At 49.3% G+C, this 18,871-nt stretch overlaps 2 protein-coding genes across 7 annotated transcripts in view; one reads left to right on the forward strand and one right to left on the reverse strand.

Moving 5' to 3' along the window:
- Positions 1-2,255, reverse strand: part of LRRC8A (leucine rich repeat containing 8 VRAC subunit A) — a 28,285-nt gene extending 26,030 nt beyond the window's left edge. The window contains exon 1 of one of the 2 annotated variants that reach the window (XM_065928291.1): positions 2,118-2,255. The gene's annotated coding sequence lies outside the window, so the exon portion shown is untranslated. The remainder of the gene's footprint in view (positions 1-2,117) is intronic. The other variant, XM_065928292.1, reaches the window with a different exon arrangement.
- The window catches only part of KYAT1 (kynurenine aminotransferase 1), a 33,528-nt gene continuing 15,854 nt past the window's right edge, over positions 1,198-18,871 (forward strand). The window contains exon 1 of one of the 5 annotated variants that reach the window (XM_065928298.1): positions 1,198-1,280. The gene's annotated coding sequence lies outside the window, so the exon portion shown is untranslated. Of the gene's footprint in view, positions 1,281-2,351; positions 2,468-6,313; positions 6,351-18,871 lie in introns of those variants that run through there. The other 4 variants (XM_065928301.1, XM_065928296.1, XM_065928300.1 and 1 more) reach the window with 4 other exon arrangements.

Genomic DNA, 18,871 nt, shown 5'->3' on the forward strand with positions numbered 1-18,871 from the left:
CTTCCCTTCAACTCTACAAGCGAGGTCCAGGCCAAGCCAGCTCCCTGAGTTCTGACCCACTGGGACAATCCTCACGAGCACCCAGAAGGACCATGAACTATCCTGGACGAATTGTCCAGAAGAACCACTGGAAGTCTGCAGAGGAAACAGGTTCCTAGTGGGTGTGCCCAAGAGATGGAGGATCTGGGCGAGTTACAGGGGGAAGTCACCAACGTTCCTCAGGCCCTTGCTGTGTGCCCCACAGCCCCTGGAAAGCCCAGGGGGCATGGGAGGTAACCCCAAAGAATCTCTAAAACTGGGAAGACAGGGTGGCAGGGGCCACTCAATCACGCCCCAGCACCTCTCCAAAAGCCAAGTCCTCCAGCACAAGTCATCTGTCCTTGCCTCCCCCTCCCTCCCCAGAGCCAAACTTGACCTTCACAAAGGCGCTGCCCAGTCCCTCTGAACAAACTCTCACTCCCCCTTCCCCTCCACAAGAAGAGTCACCAACATCAGACCTCCTCCTCCTGCCTCCAGTCTGTCTGTCTGCCCGTCTGTCTACGCAGACGGCAGGATACACAGTTCATCAGGGGAATAAGGTAACTCCTAATGGGAAAAGGTAGGAGAGGCCCTTGGGAGCTTTTAAGCTCCACCAAATCCTTCCTCTACAATTTAGGCCCAAATTCCCTTTCCCTCACACCTCATCCCAGAAAGGCTTCAGGGGGGTAAGGCAGGGAAAGAGCCCTTAGGGAAGAGACGGCCCCACCCTTCCAGCCAAGTCCCTGTCAGGAGGAGGTTGCTGCCAGAAACACCCCCAACCATCTCTCTTCCTTCCCAAAAAAGGCAGCACTGGCACCCGCAGAGAACCAGCCCAATCTCGGTTTCACTCCAGTCCAGATCAGGGGAAAGAAGCGGTCAACGCAAGGAGCAGAATCATCAGGGAGCCTCAAGAACCCACGGCTACGCTGCTTCAGCTGGGCAGCCAACTTTGCGAGGTCTCCAGTTCGCACCTCATCAGACCTGGCTCTCAGGCCCATCTGGATGCACAAGATACCGACAGGGTTCGGAACCTCAGACCCCTGGACTGGGCTTCCCAGGAACCCCAGCCAGGCCCCCAAGAGCCTAGCCAGGGATCTGCCCTCCGCCCCGCCCCCCACCCAAGTCAGGGCACAGTTCCCGCCGATCCAAAGGAGGGAGGGCTCCAAGGGAAGAGGACGGGCCAGGAGCCTAGAAGAACCTTTGAAAAAGGGGTGGGGGGGGGGAGAAGCTCCCAAGGAGAGGGCCCCGAGGTGGAACCATCAGTAAGTGGGGGGGAAAGAGAGAGAGAGAGAGAGAGTGAGTGTGTGTGTGTGTGTGTAGGGGTGGGGATCTGGGGGAACCCAAGGGATGGGTGTGTGTGTGTGTGTGTGTGTGTGTGTGTAGGGGTGGGGATCTGGGGGAACCCAGGGGTGTGTGTGTGTGTGTGTGTGTGTGTGTGTGTGTGTGTAGGGGTGGGGATCTGGGGGAACCCAGGGGTGTGTGTGTGTGTGTGTGTGTGTGTGTGTGTGTGTGTGTAGGGGTGGGGATCTGGGGGAACCCAGGGATGTGTGTGTGTGTGTAGGGGTGGGGATCTGGGGGAACCCAGGGGATGGGTGTGTGTGTGTGTGTGTGTGTGTGTGTGTGTGTAGGGGTGGGGATCTGGGGGAACCCAGGGGATGGGTATGGGTGTGTGTGTGTGTGTGTGTGTGTGTGTGTGTGTAGGGGTGGGGATCTGGGGGAACCCAGGGGATGGGTGTGTGTGTGTGTATGTATGTCTAGGGGTGGGGATTTGGGGGAACCCAGGGGATGACAAGGGGACCTGGGGGAGCAGAGGCGGAAACTCCCGGTATGTAGAGCGCAGGGAGGCACTAGGGTGCCTGGGAGGGGGCTCGCGCGCCGCGGCGCCGGGGAGAAGCGGGGAGGACCCCTGTGACCCGGGGCGCGGGGAACCCGGAGGCAGGCCGAACCGAGCTGCCGCGGGAGGCCCCCAGTGAGCCAGCCCCGGCGGGCAGAGCCCGAGCTGCCCAAGGCGCCTGGGGCTCGGCAGCTGGCCGGGGACGTCCAGGAGTTGATTTCAAGAGATGACAGCTCGCGCCCCCTTCCCCTCCCCACCCGCTCACCTGGGCCCGCCGCGCCCGGCCGCCCAGCCGGCAGCCCCGAGACCCTGCCGCTCTGTCCCGCTGCCGGCCACTGCGCCCCTCCGGCGCCTCCTTTTGTTTGTCCCTCACTGCACCACTCAGCCTCCTCCGCCCCGGAAGTGACGTCACCGTCGGGCGCGAACGCGGCGGCCGGGGCGTAGCCATGTTTTTGAGGGGCGCTCTTCTCTTCGCCTTCACCCGCTCCGCTCCCGGTTGGTGCCATGTTGCTTTGGGGCGGAAGTAGCGGAGCCCGGGCTCCGCCCCCTTAAAGGGACAGGGACGGCTGTAACCTTCGGAGCGTGGGGACGAAGGGTGAAGCGGCGGAGGCGGGGGTGAGTAGTCGGTGCCGGAGCGTTGTTGCCCCGAGATTAGGTGCCGAGGCGGGAGGGCCTGACAGTCGGTTCCGAGCTTGATTGTGCCAGACTACTCGCTGCGTTTGGTGCTGCTGGTATAGCGGAGTGGCTACGCCGGAAAGGTTGACTTCAGTCCCTAGCTGTTGCGCGCGCTTCTCGCCGACCCGCACTCGGACACTGGGATCCGCCTGGCTGGTCCCTCTCTGCATCCCCATCTCCCGCCCCACCCCCATTCGCGCGATCGTACCGTACGGGTTGGGAAGAGGGAGTCCTGGGTGACTGGGTGAATTCTGAGCGGAGCCAGGGCTGGAACGGGGTGCCGGGCTCCAACTCGATAGCTCTAAGTATCCCAAGTCTTCGGAGTTCCCAGATTGATAATAGTAACGGCAACCGCGTTAAAAGAGAATCCGTACAATGGAATACCGTGCCACTGCTAAAAAAGAAAAATGTTCACCATGCACTAATAGGGGACCGCTTCCAAGATACCATAGATGGAAAAGTGAAGGGACGAAAAGAACAGCGTTGATCGCTGCTACCGTTTGTGTGAAAGAACGTGAGTGGGGGCGTGGGTGTCTGCCGGTGTGTGTTCATTCAGTTCAGTTCAGTCGTTCAGTCGTGTCCGACTCTTTGCGACCCCATGGACTGCAGCACGCCAGGCTTCCCTGTCCATCACCAACTCCCAGAGCTTACTCCAACTCATGTGCATTGAGTCGGTGATGCCATCCAACCATCTCGTCCTCTGTCGTCCCCTACCCCTCCCGCCTTCAATCTTTCCCAGCATCAGGGTCTTTTCTAATGAGTCAGTTCTTCGCATCAGGTGGCCAAAGAATTGGAATTTCAGCTTCAGCATCAGTCCTTCCAATGAATATTCAGGACTGATTTCCTTTAGGATGGACTGGTTGGATATCCTTGCAGTCCAAGGGACGCTCAAGAGTCTTCTCCAACACCACAGTTCAAAAGCATCAATTCTTCGGTGCTCAGCTTTCTTTATAGTCCAACTCTCACATCCATACATGACTACTGGAAAAACCATAGCTTTGACTAGATGGACCTTTGCTTTAAATATGCTGTCTAGGTTGGTCATAACTTTTCTCCAAGGAGCAAGCATCTTTTAATTTCATGGCTGCAGTCACCATCTGCAGTGATTTTGGAGCCCCAAAAATAAAGTCTGTCACTGTTTCCACTGTTTCCCCATCTATTTGCCATGAAGTGATGGGACCGGATGCCATGATCTTAGTTTTCTGAATGTTGAGTTTTAAGCCAAATTTTTCACTCTCCTCTTTCCCTTTCATCAAGAGGCTCTTTAGTTCTTTGCTTTCTGCCATAAGTGTGGTGTCATCTGCATATCTGAGGTTATTGATATTTCTCCTGGCAATCTTAATTCCAGTTTGTGCTTCATCCAGCCCAGCGTTTCTCATGATGTACTCTGCATATAAGTTAAATAAGCATGTCCATATACAGCCTTAACATACTCCTTTCCTATTTGGAGCCAGTCTGTTGTTCCATGTCCAGTTGTTTGCAGGTTGGGTGGTCTAGTATTCCCATCTCTTTAAGAATTTTCCACAGTTTGTTGTGATTCACACAGTCAAAGGCTTTGGCATAGTCAATAAAGCAGAAGTAGATGCTTTTCTGAAGCTCTCTTGCTTCTTCTATGATCCGACGGATGTTGGCAATTTGATCTCTGGTTCCTCTGGCGTGTGTATCAGCCGGCTAGTGAGATGCACGAGTAAGGAACTGTGGTGGCCTGGGACTGAGAACTGGGTCCTGGGTGCCCGGACAAGGGGGAAGAATTAACTACCGTGCGCAAAGGTTGGTTAAAAATAAAATGGGATGATGAGGATATTAATAATAACTGGCTTCCATTTATATCCAATGCTGACCAGTGCCAGGTTGCAGCTCTCCTGCCGGGAAGTCTTGTATTTCCCCATTATTAAAGGAGAAAACAGGCTCAGAGATTAGGGACCTTAGTAATATCTTATAGCCAAGACATGGAAAAGCTGGAATTTGAGCCCAGGAGCGTTTTACATTAATGCCATTCTTGCTCATCCCACTGCCTCCTGAAAAGCATCCTTTGTTGTCAGCCTCACAGCTCTCAGCTTGGGACCTGGTCCCCAGCAGGCATCAGTAGCTGTTTATTGGCTGCCTATTGACTGAGGAAGTGAGACAGACAGGCAACAGCCAGCAGTGTAGAATGAAGAGAGGCACAGATTGGAGGCCAGAACCCAGACCGGAGTCCAAGGCTTGCCTTTTCCAGCCTAGAGTCTGGACCTGGCACATACCTCCCTGAGCCTCCATGTCCCCTCCTGCAGAACTAACTATGATCGCTGACACTGAGTGCACCCTCATGTCCTACTTTATGCCTTACACACAGATTAGTCCCATTTTACAGATCAGTAAGTGAAGTATAGAAAAGTTAAGAAAGTTGCCCATCGCAGCGTTGTAAATCAAGTATACTTAAAAAATAAAAAGTTGCCCAAAGAGGGTCCTCCCTCCCCCACTTCCAGAGAGGTTGTTGAGCTCCTCAGTCTCTCCCTCAGCCTCCTGGGACCATCAGCACTAATTCTTGGAGACACCTCAGGTCAGTTAGTTGAGCTGCCAGAGGCTGAGGAGCTGATGGAGAATAGGACAGACACACAGTTCCTGTCCTTAAAGTCTGGTGAGGGCAACAGACAACCCAGCTGTTGGCATCTGTGATGAGTGCTGTGGTGGGTGGGCAAGCTCAGGCCTTGGGAGCACAGAGAAGGTAGCATCTAGTTCAGCCCCAGGGGAGTCACAAAAGGCTTCTCAAAGGAGGTAGCATTTAATCTGACTGAAGGGTGCATAAGCAATTTCCCTGGTGGTACAGTGGTTAGGAATCCACTTTCTAATGCAGAGGACACAAATTCTATCCCTGGCCAGAGAGCTAAGATCCCATATACCTAAGGACAACTAAGCCCATGCTCCACAGCTAGAGAAAAAAAAGTCCATGCCTTGCAACAAAGAGCCAGCATAGCCAAAAAAAGAGAGAGAGAGAGAAAGATGCATAAGGTATCTAGGAGGAGAAATGATGAAGCTGGGACCTGGAGCAGAGACACATTCGTACCTGAAAATAATTGACATGATCAGAGACTGTGCAGGTTAAAAATGATCTGTCTGGTTTCTGCCTGAATCGGCTTTTTCATCCTAGACAGTGCCTCCTCACGGCCACATCTGTGGCTTCCCACTCTCCACGCCGCACTTAACCTTCCAAAGCGGAGGACTCCCTAATGTCATAATCCAGATTGGGGCAACAAAGGAATACAGGAGGGTTAGCAGTGAGACCTGGGGGAGGGCATGGCAACCCACTCCAATATTCTTGTCTGGAGGATCCCCATGGAGAGAGGAGCCTGGTAGGCTACAGTCCATGGGGTCACAAAGAGTCAGACACGACTAAGCAATTAAGCACAGCAGTGAGAAAGTCCTTCACGCTGATGCCCACCCACCCCCATTCTTCTGGTCCCCAGGGTGGCAGCCAACTTGCTGATGTAGAAATTCTGCCCATGTGAACAAAACTGTCAGCACAGAAACGTTCCTCTTGTCTTCCTGGCCATTCGTGCTCATCTGGGTTGTCAGGTCTCCTGTGTGCTGGGACATTTAGCTGGGCACACCCCACTCCCCGCCTTCTGTAGCCAGCAGGCCAAAGTCACTCCAGCTTCAGCAAGAGATGAATCACCACTACTCCTGCCCTATTAGACCTGGGGCCACTTCCCACTCTCAGATGGCACTGCCTGCTCCCTGAAATATTTTCCGAACACTCATCTCACTTCCTCATTCTTGTACAGTGATACAGGTTTTGGATTCATAGCTGAGGTCCTTCTGTGCTTTCCCAGGACTTTCACTTTGGGTAAGTCATTTCCCTCCTCTGACAGTTTCTCCGTCTGTACAACTGATATGACTCTCTCTAGCCTTTCTGCCAGCACTAAATATTTACACATATATTGTTTTCTCCTCCATGTGTAAAACTGCCCCAAAGAGTGAGATTTCAATTTTTGGATCTGGATCCTGTGCCAGGAGGGAAAAGGAGTGGCCTTTCTACTGTGTAACTCACTCAGGCTCCCCACCCACCAGCCCCTCTGGCCTGGGAGCCTGCAGTCTCCAGAAACCATTTCTCTCTCCTTTGCTAATTCCAAAGCCAAGGGGCAAGCGTGTGTGCTAAGTCGCTTCAGTTGTGTCCAACTTTTTGCAACTCTATGGACTGTAGCCCACCAGGCTCCTCTGTCCATGGGATTCTCTAGGCAAAAATACTGGAGTGGGTTGCTCTGCCCTCCTCCAGGGGATCTTCTCAACCCAGGAATCAATCCTGTGTCTCTTATGTCTCCTACATTGGCAGGCAGATTATTTACCACTGGCGCCACCTGGGAAACCCAAAGCTAAGGGGGAACTGTGTCTGAGTCAATGTACTTGTTAGAGCTCCCCAGACAGATGTCACCTCCCTTGAGGCAGAACCACTGACTCAGCAAATTTTCATCAGACAGTTGTCTTGGAGGGACTCTGTATGTCCAAGACAAACCAAAAGATAAATGATTCATTATCTGCAAGAGATTTTATTGTCCTACTTGGTTAACTAATTTTTACGGAAAGTCTTAGAGGTTTAACTGTTAACAGTTTATTGTCATTGACAGGTTAAGTGGACCGAGAACCTGTGCTAAATGCTTTCTGAGGGTGATTCCATTATTATTTATTGTTGTCCCCATTGCACAGATGAGGAAGCTGAGTCTGGTTCTGGTAGGACTAAGGTCCTATATCTTGTTCAGAGTGGAGCCGGGACCATTTTACCAAGTTCAAGTTCTAAATCCAAGCTTTCATCTTCTGTGGTTGTTGGTATCACAGACCAGTCTTGCCTGGGCATGGTACCCAGGCCTCTCCTCCAGAGGTGTCACAGTTTGTGTTTTCTCAGTAACTGGACATGGGAGGGGAGGAGGGGGGTCTTCTGACATATTTAAGCCAAGGATGGTAAACATCCTTCTAGGCACCGTGGGAAGATGTAGACCTTCCCGGTAAAGAACTGACTCAGCCTAAACACCAAGTGGGCCACTGTTGAGAAATACTAAAACCTGACATCCCTACTATACACAATTGGCGTCAGTGATGAGCAACCAGCCTGTAAAGCCAAAACCACCTTGCCTGTCCTTGCAAGCTGCCGTGCAGGGTGTAAGCTGGATAAGGCATGGCTCATGTCCCTAGGGGCTGATGGTCTCCTAGATGCAGGGGAGCTGATAGAGGCAGCAGCACCCACCTCCCAAAAGGATTTTTGGGGTAGACAGATTTTGACTTTGGAAACAGGTAAACCAGGGGTTGAATCCCACCCAGCTCAGGCTCTCTCAGCTGACTGAGCTTTGTTCATTCTCCTCTTTTTTTTTCCTTTTTTGTTCATTCTCCTATTGAGCAAAACAGAGATGATGAAACCTTCCTGAAGGCTGTTGTAAAGATGAGTGTTTAGCACAAAAGTCAGGCACATCATAGGTGATCTGAGTTCTGGGGAGGGCCCAGACTGACCCAGAAGACTTCAGAGCTTGGGTTCAGCCCTCCTAGGGGGTCAGATTAAAGGGCCTGTCAGACAGGATATAGCTTGAGCAAAGGTGGGCAACATCTATTCAGAAGCAAAGGATTCATATATTTGGGAGTGGAGAGAACACAGAAGCTGCAGAGTCTGGACTTAGGCCTGCTCCAGAGGCCAGGTTAGGAGGCTTTGGACTTTATCCGGTCTCCCTCCAGGCTGCAGGAGGTGTAGCTGACATCAGCAGCCAGAGGATTGGGCACTGAGGCCCGTCCCGAGAGGTCATCCACCTGCTGTTCACAAGTCGAGGTGACTCTGGCCGTGAAGGTGGCCAATAGCTGCTTAGACTGACGGAGGCGTGTACTGGGGGAGGCACCGACCGCCGGGCACCAGCCCTTTGCCTGGCAGCCAGGAAGCCTGAGATCTTAGGTGCCTTGGAGGCTGCCCAGAGAGGTGTCCTGAAGGTCACCTGGTGCATTGAAGCTCCCCTCTCCAGGCAGGGATGGCCTCCCTGGAGCTGCCTGCACTGCAGCACTCCTCAGACTAAATTTTAATAATAACAATAACAATGATACATTTTTGAAACACTGACTCCTTGCCTGGCACCAGACTAAGTGATTTTCCTGTGTTAACTCACTGACCTGTCACTACAACCCAGGGACCAGGAGCTATCATTATTTTCATTACAGAAATGATGCTCAGAAAGGTTTAGTAATTTGCCGGAAGTCACACAGCTAGTAAATGGCTTCGGTCCAAGGTGTGGTTCCAGAATTTCACCGCCTCAAAAATTAATTATTTAATTTAATAAACAAAAACACCACCTGAAAAACAACAACAACAGTTTTTTCCCCAGGTAGTCCCATGGTAAAGAAATCTGCCTGCCAATGCAGGAGACACAGGTTCAATCCCTGGGTCAGGAAGATCCCATGCAATAGGAAATGGCTATCCACTTCAGTATTCTTACCCAGAAAATTCCATGGACAAAGGATCCTGGCAGGCTACAGTCCATGGAGTCACAAACAGTTGGACTGAGAACGCCCACCCGCACACACACGGAAGTTTATAAGACCCTCCCCAATCCAATCCCGGGGAAAGTCACTGTTAATAATTTACACACAAGCACATACAGTACATAATGAGGCAGTCCTTGCTTTCCAGTATAGTTAAATAACACCAGTCCCTCAATGAAAGTATTAGTCGCTCAGTTCAGTTCAGTTCAGTTCAGTCGCTCAGTCGTGTCCGACTCTTTGCGACCCCATGAATCGCTCAGTCGTGTCCAACTCTTTGCGACCCCATGGACTGTAGCCTTCCAGGCTTCTCCATACTTGAGAATTTCCAGGCAAGAATACTGGAGTGGGTTGCTATTTCCTTCTCCAGGGGAGCTTCCTGACCCAGGGATCAAACCGAGGTCTCCCGCATTGCAGGCAGACTGTTTACCGTCTGAGCCGTCAGGGAAGTCCTCAATAACACAGTTCAAATTTCATTTGCCGTGTTACGTTACCTATGAGTAATCGCACCAAATGTGAACTTTGCTACTACTTCTTCCATCCACAAATCACTGCGGAAATGACAGATGCACAACGGTGAGTGACCAATCACATCACTTCTTTCAAAGCCTGTTGTTGATTGGTCAGTTCAGTTCGGTTCAGCCGCTCAGTCGGTTCGACTCTCTGCGACCCCATGGGCTGCGGCACAGCCAGGCCTCCCTGTCCATCACCAACTCCCGAAGTTTACTCAAACTCATGTCCATCGAGTCGCTGATTCTGATCTCATCCTCTGTCGTCCCCTTCTCCTCCCGCCGTCAATCTTTCCCAGCCTCAGGGTCTTTTCCAATGAGTCAGCTCTTCGCATCAGGTGGCCAAAGTATTGGAGTTTCAGCTTCAGCATCAGTCCTTCCAATGAATATTCAGGACTGATCTCCTTTAGGACTGGTCACCATGCGTGTTGTTCAGTTCCTACACAGACAGCAAAGCATGTGGTTTGTGTTGCCTCCTGTCTCCTAGTGATAAACTCATGTGACATTTTACAAAAATGTGTAAGCAAAAGAATAGGAAATAGCTATCCAAAAGAGGGACTTGGGCAGCCCACGGTGGAAGCGCAGCACATAAATGCAGAGTGATAAGACTCAAAGTGCAATCTGAATTGAAGATAAATAGAATGATTTTTTAAATAGCTGGCGAGGACTTCTCTGGAGGTCCAGCAGTTAAGATTCAGAGCTCCCAATGTAGGGGGCATGAGTTCAATCCCTGATCCAGGATCTGGGATCCCATAAATCGTGTGACACAGCCAAAAAAAAAAAAAAAAGCTGGCTCTGGGAATGTTGAACCTGCAGCTATTTGCTGTTCCAGAAGCTCTAACTATGCAGCCAGGGAAACTCAGTGAAGGCACATCATATCGACATACGAATGAAAGAGGTTCTGATAAAAAGGATGACGTTGTCCCAAGGAAATGATGCCAGCAAAAACACCACATTAAAGGAACTGCCAGATATAGTTCATAGCATTGAAAGTACAAAGGATAAAGTATTTTAAGTTGATCTGAACTTAGAAAGGAGTGTGATGATTCACCAATGTACAGAGAAGATGCTGGTTCTGTATCTTAAGCTACACAACTGGAAGGCAAGCACTGTTTAAACGGCTCTTGATAATTTTCCCCAGATTTATTGAAGTATAATTGACAGATAAAATTGTAATATAAAGTATACAACGTGATGATTTGCTCTATGTGTATTTGGTGAAATGGCTCCCACAAACAAGTCAATGATGCATCCATTACCTCATGTAGTTACCCTTTTTTTAGGGAGAGGATCTACTCTCTTAGCAGATTTCAGCTATCCAACAATAAAGTATTGTCTAGTGCAGCCACCAGGCTGTGTTAGAGCCTCCGAATCATTCATTTTATAACTGGAAGCTTGTACTCTTTTATCAACCTCTCCCTCTTTCCTCCATTCCCAAGCCCCTGGCAACCACCATGCACACTCTGCTTCCATGAGTTCGACTTTTTTCTTTTTTTTTTTTATTCAAATTCCACATATAAGTGATATTGTGCAATATTTGTCTCTTTTCTTTCTGGCTTATTTTGCTTACCATAACATATTTCAGTTTCATCCATGTTGTCACAAATAGCAGGATTTCCTTCTTTTTAAAGACTGAATAATACTCCATTGTATATACATCCATACTATATTTCCTGTATCCATTCATCTATTGGTTGTTTCCAAATGTCGACTTGTGAATAGTGTGGCAATGAACAGGGGAGTGCAGATGTCTTCTTGAGATAGGACTTTCTTCCTTTGGATGTATACCCAGACGTGGGATTGCTGGGTCATCCTTGATACATTTTTACAATGAAAGAAAATACTTGAATTATCAATGTTTTAATATAAATTATACTAGCAGTTTAATAAGTATTAAATGTATTATTATTAGTTTCACTATTTTTTCACTTGTCTCTACATTTGTAACAGACCATCAAGAGGATTTTTTTTTTAATCTTTATTTCATGTCTATGATGCATGTGGGCGCTAAGTCACCTTATTCATGTCCAACTCTTTGTGATCCTATGGACTATAACCTGCCAGGCTCCTCTGTCCATGGGATTCTCCAGACAGGAGTACCAGAGTGGGTTGCCATGCCCTCCTCCAGGAGATCGTCCCAACCCAGGGATCAAACCCGTGTCTCCTGTGGCCCCTGCATCATCAAGAGGTTTTAATGCTTTGACAACACCTTTGAAAGGTCACTGAACAATCATAATTTTTCCCATTATTCAGTTTTCTCTGCACAATTTCAGCTTGAATGGTCATTTTTACAGTCTCACAGTACAGTGGGAAGCGAGAACTATGTATGTGTATGCTTGTGTGTGCACCATCACATTTATATCTATCTGTATAATTTAAAAATGCAAGTGGACTATGTTGTCTTCAACATGCCTGTATCTTCTTACCATATGTTTTGCATCGGGTCTTAAGTTGCAGCACGCAGGATCTTTTGTTGTGGTGCCTGGATTCTCTAGTAGCACGCAGGCTTAGTTGCGTGTGGGATGTCAGTTCCTCAACCAGGAATCAAACCTATGTTCCCAGCAATGGGAGGGCATAGTCTTAACAACTGAACCACCAGGGAAGTCCCCACACATTTTTACAGTTGAGGGAAGATGCACAGAACACACATTTAACCATTTAAAGTGTCCAAGTCAGTGGCATTTACTGTGTTCACAATGTTGTATGACCACCACCTCCCTCTAGTTTCAAAATATTTCTATTACCCTGGAAAGCACCCTGTGTCTTTTGAATAATCACTCCACATTCCCCTCTCCATACCCTGGTAACTACTAATTTGCTTTCTGACACCACGGGTTTGTCTATTCTGGACATATTCTGTGAAAGCGATCATACAATAGGTGACCTTTTGTGTTTGACTTCTTAGGATGCTTTTGAGGTTTATCCGAGTTGTACCATGTATCAATGTGTCTATTGTTCCTTCTTACAGCTAGACAGTATTCCATTGTATGAATATACCCCAATTTACCATTCATCTGTTGAAGGACATTTGAATTGTTTCCACCTTTTGTCTATTATGAATAATGCTGCTATTAACATTCATGTACAAGTTTCTGTGTGGACATATGTTTTGTTTTGTTTTTACAGTATAAACCTGGGAGTAGTGTTGCTGAGTCATAATCTAATTCTATGTTTGGACTTCATAAAAATGTAAAACTTTTGTGTATCAAAGGACACTATCAAGAATGTGATCATTGATTCATTTTGAGTTAATTTTTGTAGATGGAGTGAGATAGAGGTTCAACTTCATTCTTTTGCAAGGGGCTATCCAGTTGTCCTAGCACCATTTGTTGAAGAAATTATTTTACCCCCACTGAATGGTCTTGACACCTTGTCAAAAGTCATCTGGGCATAGATATTTGAGTTTGTTTCTGGGCTCTCAATTCTGGTCCATTGGTCTATATGTCTATCCAATGCCAGTGCCACAGTGTTTTGATTACTGTAACTTTGTAGTATGTTTTGAAATCAACATGCATTTTTCATGTAACCTGAATATCTTTTCACATCAGAATGCTGGGGTGGTCTCATTCCTTTTGGTGGCTGCATAGCGTTCCATTGTATGGATAAATCAAAACAAATTGAATCAGCCTCCAACTGATAGATATTGAATTGTCCTGTTTTTTCTCACACACAATACTGCAATAATCATCCAGATTTATGTATATGTATGAACATCCCTGTAAAATAAACATCTAGAAGACAGAGTGTTTAAGTCAAAGAATAATATAAGTCACTAATACTAAGTTGCCTTCCAGAAGTTATACCAGTGACTTTTAGTGCATCATAGTATTGACTTGGTAGATCTCAATCTTATTATTCTCTGCCTGAGACACAGAAAATAGTGTTTCATTGCAGTTTGCATTTTGTCAGTTATGACAACGTTCAGCATCTCTTCAAGTTTACATGCTGTTTTCTTTTTGTGTGTGAATTTATACGTTTTGCCCACTTTTTTTTTCTATTGAGATGTTAGTCTTTTGTTATTGATTTATAAGAATCCTTTGCATATTAAGGCTCACACTCTATTAGAATGGTCTGGTTACTCATTTGTCTCCCTCATTCTGTGTGCACACCTTAAAGGAAAGAAAGGTATCCTATTCCTCCTTGTATGCCTGGTGGCTAGCCTAGGGCATAGCACATAATGGAAGTTCAATAAATACTTGCTGAAGTGATAAAAGGTGTGCACCTGAGTTCCTGCACCAGACGTTGATAGTAAAAAGATGAACAAAGGAGAGTCCTGGTTCTGACGGAGCTCACAGCCTGGTTGGAGAGATAAACATTCATTCCCTCAGTCAGTGGAAGTTTACTGAGCATCTTCCTCCGGGACCCATGTCCCAGGCAGCTGCTAGGATGAGAAAAATGCCAGGATTATGACTCAAGTGATCTGGCCCCCCTGGAATCTGGGCTGGTTGGTGTCCCTCCCTGCTCATCACTATCCCCATCCATAAAATGTAAACAACTAGATCAAATTCTCGGATTTCCCACTAAGCATCTCTCGTCTGTGCTTCATCGATTCTTTCTGGAAATAGTGAGTCAGTAGCCCAAGAAGCCGTGATGTCACTGCTCAGCCTCCCCTTGCTCCACAGTGGCAGTGAGTACAGGCTTTGAAGTCTGTGTCCTGAGTTCAAGCTTTGAAGTCTGTGTCCTGAGTTCAAATTCCAGCTCCGCTACCTGCTAGCTGTGGCCTTCAGTCTGTTACTTCGCCTCTTGATGGCACCTTTCTCATGGGATTAAAAGTGATGGACCCTGTAAAGTGCTGGGCAGGCAGCCTGGCACAGAGAAAGTGTGCAATAACAAAAGGCTATGGTCATTACGCTACGGCCAGTCATCAGGGCTGTAGAGGAGTTGTCCAGGGAAGACTTGCTTCCTGGAAGATGAGAGATGAGGCACATGGCGAGTTGGAGGTGGGAGTGGCCTGGGAAAGGCAGCCCCAGAGCCTTCCCGGTGCCTCTGAATGAGGCAATGGTGAGCGCTCCCAGGTGTCTGTGAATGAGCCCCTGTGGAGACACCTAGGTCAGCCCAGTCAGTGGGAGAACTCCCAGTGCTGGTCTGGGAGGCCAGCAGTCGCACCTCGGGGTGGGCCTGGACCAGCATACTCCCCACCGACGGTCTCCTCTATGAAGTGAGACCACACTCCCCTCTGAGACACAAAGCTGTCCTCTGTCCTAATGTATCGTATGACTTACTGTCCAGGGCCAGCTAGCCAGACATCTAGACAGGGCTGGCTCTGCATATCCCCTGCTGGTGGCCTCAGGGACAGCAAGCACCCATTTCCCACAGGGCAGCGCCTTGCAGGGATTCCCAGGTGGCTCAGTGGTCAAGAACCCGCCTACCAATGCAGGAGATGCAAGAGACCTGTGTTCGATCCCTGAGTCAGGAAGATCCCCTGGAGGAGGAAATGGCAACGCACTCCAATATTCTTGCTGGGAAAATTCCACGGACAGAGGAGCCTTGTGAGCTTCAGTTCAGGGGTTGCAAAGAGTCGGACATGCAACATGCAAGCAGCATGCAACGCCTTGACACCTGGCAGTGCTGCTGGTGAGGGCAGCCACGTGGCCACCTGTGCCCTTCCCACCCTCGGCTCAGACCCCCAGTGGCTTTCCCTCCCCTTCAAGTTCCTAGAAACTGTCCCCACGACACCCACGGGCTCAAAGGAAAGAGACATGCAAGTACTCAAGGGCAAGCCCTCTTATTTGCACAAGCAGTCACAACCACACATGGATTTACCCACGTTCAAGGTCACATTAAAACTTTCAGGGACCCTATTCACTTCTACTTCATGGGCCCCTTTCTCCATTAAAAAAAATAACAAAGGAGAACTCCCTGGTGGCCCAGTGGTTCGGACTCTGAGCTCTCACTGCCAAGAGCCCTGGTTCAATCCCCGGTCAGGGAACTAAAATCCTGCAAGTCACACAGCTTGGCCAAAAATATATATATATATATACTTTATAACTCTGTTGGTATAAAGAACAAATATCATCCAAGCTAGGTTCATTATTATACATTCATTATTATGTTATATTCCCTAGTGTGTGTGTGCTAAGTCACCTCAGTCGTGTCCAACTCTTTACAACCCCATGGACTGTAGCCCCCCAGGCTCCTCTGTCCATGGGATTCTCCAGGCAAGAATACTAGAGTGGGTTGCCATGCCCTCCTCCAGGGGATCTTCCAACCCAGGGATTGAATGCATGTCTCATGTCTCCTGCATTGGCAGGCAGCTTCTTTACCACTAGCACCACTTGTGTTCTTATTTTAAAATAAGTTAAAATGAAAACATTTTCACAGGCCCTTCAAATTATCGCAGGCCCTCAGCACTAAGCCTCCTGAGATCTGATGAAGTCAGTCCCACTGACATAGGTCATATTGTATGAATTCAATGGGTATTCATAAAGTGCCCACTCTATTATTAACATTGGTCATTTACAGTCACCTTTTATGTGCCAGGCATTCAGTGAAGGGCTTTCCATGAACTACCTTATTTTTATTTATTTTACGGCTAGGGAAACTGACATTGAGAGAGGTGAAGTGACTTGCCCCGAGTTACACAGCCAAGGTGTGCATGCCCCCAAAGCCTGTGACCTAAGCTTCTCCCCCGGGGTCTGCTTGATGCCCAATCCCAGGTGGGCGTCAAAGGTTTGGCAGGACAGACCTGCCCCACAAAGGGTGCAGTATGATACTCACTCCCATGCCCTCAGGCTCACCCGGACACACACACCCGTCGCTGCCCTGGCAGTCCCCTGCCATGGAAGCCGGATCCTGGTTTCCAGCCCCAGCCCTGAGGTAGCATGAGTGGTTAAGCATGTCCCCATCTTGCACAGGCTCTCCCCGCCTCCACGGAGCCACGCGGCCCAGGTCACCTTCAGCCCCAAGGCACCACCTTTCCTGAGAGCTGGCAGTGAGAGTGAAGGGCCAAGACTGGCAGAGAAGAGGAACGGGCCACAAGCTGGGATCTTAAACTGTGGGCATCCCGTGATTCGAACCCTCCCCCACCTGCCGAAGCCCCATTTAAGTATTTGTTATTTTTCAGTTGCTGTGTTGTGTCCCACTCTTTGTGACCCCGTGGACTGCAGCACACCAGGCTCCCCCATCCTTCAGAATCTCCCGGAGCTTGCTCAGATTCATGTCCATTGAGTCGGTGATGCCATCCAACCGTCTCTTCCTCTGTTGCCCCCTCCTCCTCCCGCCTTCTATCTTTCCCAGCATCAGGGTCTTTTCCAGTGAGTCAGTTCTTCCCATCAGGTGGACAAAGTATTGGAACTTCAGCATCAGTCCTTCCAATGAATATTCAGGGTTGAGTTCCTTTAGGATTGACAGGTTTTTGTTGCTATGTTATCATTCTTACAAATTTCCTTTCCTTTTTTGTTTTGCTTGTAAATTTTATTTATTCTTGGCTGCACGGGGTCTTTGTTGCTGTACTCAGGCTTTCTCTAGCTGCGGCAAGTGGGGGTTACTCACTGTGGTGTGAGGGCTTCTCACCGCGGTGGCTCCTCCTTGCAGAGCACCGGCTTTAGGCTCAGGCTTCAGTAGTTGTGGAACACGAGATTTTTTACTCCGAGGCATGTGAAATCTTCCCAGATCAGGGATCGAACCCGTGTCCCCTGTACTGGCAGTCTAATTCTAATCTACTCGGCCACCCGGGAAGTCCCTTCCTTGCCTATTAAGGGGCGGGCGGGTGGCGGTTTGAGGATAGCACCTGCTTTCCAGGGCTGTTGAAAGGGTCTGATGCCATCAGGATAGTCCTTATCGCAGTGCCTGGTGCCGAGTGAGCAGATTAGAACTGATTGCATTCATATTCTCCCTACCTCTGTGATGGGGCGAGATGATGCAGGCCTGACTTGGGGCAGAGGAGGTGTAGCCAGCACCGGGCTCACACCAGGCCGTGCGCCTCCCGTCCTCGGCTGAGCGACTGGAAGCAGGCCGGCACTTTGCCCCAGACACAGGGTGGAATGTCCCTCCCCAGATGATAATCGCGCTGCCCTTTGTTGCTCCAAGCTCTGGTTGTTAGCCGCAGGAAATAAATCAGAGGGCGAACTGACCGACTTCCCAGACCCTGGAATCTCCCAGCTCGCCCCCACGGGCCTTTGCACCGCCTGGCAGCCGTTCCCTTCCTCTGGGACTGGGCTTGGAGGCCGCGTCCTCCCCGGAGCCCGCCGGAACTCCCGCCGCCGGGGCCGAGCCCCCGGCGCCCTCTAGTGTCGGGTTGTATTAGTTTCCCGGGGGTCTGTACCGCAGTACCTCACCCCGGGTAGTTTTAAAGAGAAATTTTTTCTCTCACCGTTCTGGAGGCTGAAGTCCAAAATCAAGGTGTTATTGGGGCCATGCTTTCTCTGTCGGCTCCAGAGGAGAATCCGGTCCATGCTTTTCTCTTAGTTTCTGTGCTGTCAGGAGACCCCGGTGTTCCTTGGCTCGTAGACACGTTAATCTCTGCCTCACCGACTCCAGTGTTCTTGCCTGGAGAATCCCAGGAACAGGGGAGCCTGGTGGGCTGCCATCTATGGGGTCGCACAGAGTCGGACACGACTGAAGCGACTTAGCAGCAGCAGAGCAGCTGTCTTCACATGACCTTTCTCCCCTGTGTCGGTGACCTTTTCTCCTCTTCTTACAAGGAAACAAACTGTACTGGCAGTGGTCCACTCTGATCCAGTGAGACCTCATCTTAAATTTTTCAAATATTTATTTATTTACTGTAAACTATTTTTTGGAGAAGGGAATGGCAACCCACTCCAGTATTCTTGCCTGGAGAATCCCATGGACAGAGGAGCCTGGTAGGCTACAGTCCATGGGGTCACAAAGAGTCGGACATGACTGAAGTGACTTAGCATGCATGCATTGCTATTTTTGTCTGGGCCAGTGTTAGTTGCAGCACACAGGACCTTTAGTTGCCGCATGTGGGATCTAGTTCCCTGACCAGGGATCAAACCTAGGCCGCCTGCAGCCCAGAATCTTAGCCACTGGACCACCAGGGGAAGTCCCTCATCTTAAATGGGTTACACCTTCAAAGATCCTGTTTCCAAATAAGGCCACATTCACAGGTTGTTGTTTAGTCACTCAGTCGCGTCCAACTCTCTGCAACCCCATGGACTGACCCCAAGATCCCCAGGGGATCTTCCTGACCCAGGGATTGAACTTGTGTCTCCAGCATGTCTCCTGCATTGCAGGCAGGTTCTTTACCCCTGAGGCACTGGGGAAATATTCACAGCTTACCAGAGGTTAGGACTTGGACATATCCTTTTGGAGGACACGATTCGAGCCATAACACACACCTTCGCATTGGTCAGGAAGTACTTGCTGGATAGTAATGGAGACAGTGTTTGTG

This window comes from Muntiacus reevesi, chromosome 3, assembly GCF_963930625.1.
Source record: "Muntiacus reevesi chromosome 3, mMunRee1.1, whole genome shotgun sequence".
NCBI classification, from domain to species: Eukaryota; Metazoa; Chordata; class Mammalia; order Artiodactyla; family Cervidae; genus Muntiacus; species Muntiacus reevesi.